This window comes from Hydra vulgaris, chromosome 08, assembly GCF_038396675.1.
Source record: "Hydra vulgaris chromosome 08, alternate assembly HydraT2T_AEP".
Taxonomy (NCBI): domain Eukaryota; kingdom Metazoa; phylum Cnidaria; class Hydrozoa; order Anthoathecata; family Hydridae; genus Hydra; species Hydra vulgaris.
This window is the reverse complement of record NC_088927.1, coordinates 3,973,309-3,979,308: the sequence shown is the minus strand read 5'-3', so window position 1 is coordinate 3,979,308 and position 6,000 is coordinate 3,973,309. Positions and strand designations below refer to the sequence as shown.

At 25.0% G+C, this 6,000-nt stretch overlaps 1 long non-coding RNA gene across 1 annotated transcript; it reads right to left on the bottom strand.

Annotated features, from left to right (window-relative positions):
* Window positions 1-205: 205 nt before the first annotated feature.
* On the bottom strand, window positions 206-1,126 carry LOC136084114 (uncharacterized). Its single transcript, XR_010640350.1, has 3 exons — window positions 977-1,126; window positions 621-674; window positions 206-535 (listed from the first exon to the last, which is right to left on the bottom strand). It is a non-coding gene; the product is annotated as an uncharacterized LOC136084114 (long non-coding RNA).
* Window positions 1,127-6,000: the final 4,874 nt, after the last annotated feature.

Below are 6,000 nucleotides of genomic sequence, written 5' to 3'. Positions count from 1 at the left end.
CCATGAAATGACCAATTCACGTGATTTATGGACGTGTTTTTCACGTTACTTTTGGCACGTGATATTTAGGTGACTTTTTGGTCCCCATGAACTGTCTAAAAGACGTGCTTTTTACGTTAATTTTGGCACGTATTATTTAAGCAATAACTATGCTTTATAAAAACGAAGTGTAATTCGTGTAATTCGTGTAAAGAAAAAAAACTCATCGTCGAGGAAATATTTAATACGTATTAAATTACATGGTTTTATTAGTCAGTATATTAGTTCTTGACATAAACATTTTGAATTTGTAATAAAAGCTGCACTTTTGTTAAAATATCCTCCTTATATCCAATAAGTAATAAGTACAAAGTCATAGATCTGCAACTTACGAAGAGCACGCTTCGATCCAAAAAGAGCGCACTTCAAACTTAATCTAACGAACCAGTCGATATATTCTCCCATAAAAGCACGCTTCAAACATAGTCTAACGAATCAGTCGATACTTTCTCCTATAAGAGTACGCATCAAACTTTATCTAATGAATCAGATTTAGCTGAAAAGAAACAAATAAAATCTTAAATAATAATATGATTATATAATAATTATCTTAAATCACAAACTTTTAAAACAAATCTTACTTGGTAAGTTGCCAACCATTTTGGCAACAAGATTTTCTAGTTGTTTTCTTTTATCTAAATCATTAAATAATTTTAAGAAAACAATACTACATATAATGTAGAAAAATAAAAAAAGTCATTAGCCTTCTAATTTTATACTCTTATTGCTAAAAAATAAATAAGGGTTTAATAAAAAAAGAAATAACAAAAAAGTCAACAGATAAATAAAAAAAAGAAGTACAAAATAATAAATACAAGTCTAAAAAAATATTGTTTATCTATATATATCTATATCTAATATCTGTCTATGGATAAATATATATCTATATATAAAGTTAATAACTGATTCGCATGATTAGAAAAAGACTTGTACTCACCTTATGTGATAACATTTGATTAAATAATTTGTTTTCTTTGTTTTCCATCTTCTTTTGCACTTGTTTCTGCATTAACTTGTTCATACATTAACTCACTAGATGCAAAGGTGACAGCCCACGAAGTTGTTTTAAATAAGTAATCTACAAAGTTTTGAACATTAAATGTAATTTTAGAATGCACACAGAAAAATTATAACAATTTTTAAAAAAGTAATAGTTACCACATAACCACACAACATTATAGTGGGGATTTTATATCATGCTTTTCGTACCTATGGTGAGATTTTCACCTTGAGGCTCCTTTTGCTGTGGAAACATTCACCACGGCTAAGGAGCCTCATCTACCCCTAATTATATATAATATATTAAGTATAAAACTAAAAGTATGTATAATAAAGTATTGTCAAATTAGGTCACCAATAAATACCGAGTGCTGAAAATTCAACTCAGAATCAAGTTGCATTCTCCAACAAGATATGAACTAAATTAAATTCTTGCTACAGGGTGCGATCACATAAGAAGACGAAGAGAGGGAAAAGTGAATTTTCTCAAACTTTAAAAGTTAAAAGATTATTGTGTCTTACTACAGAATGATATTCCTAGGCAATAACATAACAATACCATTGGATCTTCCTAGTCAATAATATTTTATACAGAACTTATGATTTGTCATGTTGTTTAATAAATTTAATATTAAATAAGTTATAATAACTTATTTATTATTAAATTAATTACATCGACAAATTTGACAGTCTAAAATATTATATAATAGGGTAGAAAAAAAAGTATACCTTGTATTAGGGTTTGATCTTTTGCATGTTGAAATATGAGAATTATCTACCATAACGTTACACGATTTTGAACTAAGCTTTGTAATATATTTATTAAACCTAAATTGATAAAACTTAGATATAAAATAATATGTTTAGATAAAATATTATATATGTGACATTTTATTTTTGTAAAAAATGCATTGTGATGCTATAAGATATCTTATACCCTGATACTTTTTTTATTATTATAAAACTGCAATGCAAAATAATTATATTATTATAAAATTTATAATTTATAATTATAAAAATAATTATATTATTATAAAAGTAAAATAAAAAGTAGCTACAATAATAAATATAATAAATATATAAACAAATAAATAAATATAATAAATATATAAACTATATACTTCATATAATCATTATATTTAAAAAATTTGGAAAATTGTTTGCGGAAAATATCCTGAAAAAGTTCAGAATATTTTCCCCTTAATTATTCCCCTAATTGTGCATTCAGCCAAGTTGATGACAGTAATATATACTTTAACTTGCATGTATGGAAAACTTTTCGAATATTTGGAAAAAGATAAATTTTAGAAAAATATCCTGTATTCCGGAATTATCCCAAAAAAAATAATCCCTGAAACTAAATTATAAAAAAGTAGTAAATAAAATAAAGAATATCTTTCCAAGTTTCTAATCATAGGTTTTTATTGAGAATAAAAAAAGTTCCAAAATACACAATATTTTGGCAACGTAACTTTCATGCTTCAATCAAGTAAAATTGTAACCTGGACGAGGTCACCTAAAATATACATGTGTTTAACCTTATTTGTGTGGCAAATAAGGACGCTTGATACTAATTTATTTAACTTAATTTGATGTAATTTGGATATTAGATATTACAACTTAAAATATATTGGACTATTATTAGTTCTGTTTTAAATGCATTGCGTTATAAGATATTATATAGACAAATTTTTTTTTTTTAGTTATGACTAAACTGCAATAAAAATTAATTATATCATCATAACAGTAAAATAATTATAACTAATATAATGAATACAAAAACTATACTATAAAAAAATAAATAATATAATAAAAAATATTATTTCATATTTCTTATCATAGGTTTTTATTAAGAATGAAAAAAGATTCCGTTAGACGCGATATTTTGGCACGTAACTTTCACGTAACTTTCACGTAAAATAGTAACCTGGACAAAATCACCTAAAATACACGTGATTGAAACGTGAATAAAACGTTGCGTTCCTACTGGAGTGTTAACAAACGATTTTGGGACAGAAAAATGCTCTTAGATATTATGATAAATAATGAAAATAACTGATTGTTTTAGTGACTTACTCTTCATATAAATTTTGGTTTTCAATTTATATTTATGAGTTCTTATTAAAGACGTACTTTAAACTGGAATTATACATTATAATGTAATTTATAATTCCAGTTTAAAGTACGTTATTGCTTTAAATATATATGTGTAATGATTACATATATATATTTAAAGTAATAACCCAACAATATTAATCTTTTAAGTATGATATTTAATAAAAAATGATAATTTTATGTTCCGTTTTTAACATTTTTAGACATTTTTAAAAACCAATAATTAATTGCAATTAATCGGAAAAATTAATTGAATTGTTCAAAAATTGCAATTAATTGATTGCACTGAATAATAATTGCAATTAATTAATTGGTGGCATATTTTTAAACAATTAAATTGCAATTAATTAGGATGAATAGCAATTGCAATAACTATTGTGTATTGTATTTTACTTATTTTGAGTTCAATAATATAACTGTTTAAATAATAATTTATTTAGAATTAACTTTTATAATTTTCATTTAAAATCATACAAATATATAATTTATCATATGTTTGTAATTAAATAACTATTTACTTGTGAAGTGAAGTTTTTAATTTTGTTATAATTTTGTCTAAACTGATATTGAAATGTTTCACGTCTAAACTAATTGATTAACTGCATAAAGCACATGAAAATAATTTATTTTTTCAATATAATTTACTGCAAATGAGTAATAAATTACAGCGTTATGGAATAAGGGAACCATTGACCTGCGTAATTATCGATTAGATAGTCTAAAAATGTGAACTACTTTTGTTTTGCGAAAAAATTTTCTACATTTTCCGATTACTCATCATCTATCAGACCGTACCAGTAAATTTTTTAGGGGGTCATTTTTGAAAAATGAGGCAGTTTAGAATACCAAATAAATATTGTTTTTGATTTATGTAACATAATTCTTGTATAACTTTGCAACTAAATCCAAAAGCCCAGTTACTTTATGAAACACATAAAGCCATAAAAGCCTCAAGGAAACAAAAGACAAAATATTAGAGTAAGTGTTAGTTGAGTAAGTTTCTAAACAAATGGATAGGTGCCTAATGTAAATAACTAAGTGGAAGAAATGGTAGTATTTAATCATGTCTATCCCCAGCAGTAAAAGAAGTACTGGTCAGATCAAACTCACTTTTATAGAGCTATATAAAGTTTGCAACGACGCACAGTGGGACAAAATCGAGTTTTTTGTGCCAAAATTATTTTCGTAGTTTTTTTTATTAGAATAGCTATATTTAAATATAAAGTGCATAAATAAAGTAATAAACATGTAATTATATAATATTAAAAAATATTTAAAAAATTAATTATTTTGGTGAAAAATATGAAATATTTTTAATTTTTATCTTTTAATATTTAACTTTTATCAGTGTAAACATTAAAAATATTACTTTTCGATGCATGTATTTGTCATAAAATAACTTTTTTATATTTATATTTGCAAAACTTATATATTATAACAGTAATGAAAGATTTTGTAGGTATTCTTTGTGTACAAAACATCTTTTTTACATGTTCAGTATTTCTCATCAACTGACCATTAACCGAAGACCAATCTTTTGTTATAACTTTTTTATTGCAAAAAGTAGCAAAATATTTATGATGCATGGCTATTTACATACATTTAGCATGAGATTTACATAGTCAAATGTTTGGAGGATATTGGAGGATAGTTTATCTGATATCTAATAGTAAAGGTTAGTAGCAAAAAAAATATCAAAACTGTCTGTTTTCGATGCATAAAAAACGAATGATTACATTTACGTTAAATTGTTTTTAAAAGCCTGAGCGAAAAAAACATTCTTAATTAAAATAATTTAGTTTAAAATGAAAGTCAATAAAGTTAATTTAAAACAATAGTAGCGTAAGAAAGTTGATAAATAAAAAATGCAAAATAGCGTTTTGGAACACATGTCAAATTAACGTGTAAATAACCGCATAAAATTACCCTTAAATTAATATTTATTGTTTTTTAACTAGATATTTCCTCTTATGAACATGTCTTCACCACTATGACAAATTTTCACCGTGCAATGCTGATATTGACTTTTTGGTATATTGGCACACTCTGTCCCACTGTGCGACGATAAGTGATATTCAGTAAATAAAATAGAATTAGAATCAGTAATTATATATTAGTTGTACCCTATTTCAAGGTCGCATATCTCGGAGACTGGACTGTTAAAACATTTATTAAATTTTGATATTACAAATTATTTTTTTATTACAATAGCAGTAAATGTTATTGTATTACAAAATTAAATTACAATACCGTAAACCGGGGTAACTTTGGCCATTTTTTAAACTTCTAACTAAACATCTGTAACTTTTTAACAGTTAAGTAACGTTTTACTATTTTTGTTTTATTTGTAAATGCAATCTTGCTTGCTTAAATTTTGATATGAAGTTTGCTGCAAATGCTCTTTACTATAAGTGAAAAAGAATGATAACTACATCCTAGTAAAACACAATCAAAAACTGTAAAACAGAATGTTGTCTGGGCAAAGATAAAAATGATAGCAAACAACTCAGTTTTAGTTCTGTTTTAAAGACAAAGGTTCAGATAGAATTAAGTAAAAAGTTTTTGGCTCAAGTAACAACATTCTGGTTTTTTTACAGGGTGGTCAAAGTTACCCCGTAGGTTTATACTCTTTTGGGGTAACTTTGGCCATGTAAATAATATTCATTTTAAAGTAGTTTGATCGTTATTTATTCTAACTATAATATTTTTTTGAAGCATGTTATCCGAATTGTTTATTTTGAAAAACGGTTTTTAGCATGAATGTATTTTAGGATTATTAAAAAAGTATATTTTCTTGTTAAACTATTTGTTGTTGTTGTTGCTAAATCATAATTTTGTTAACTTTAT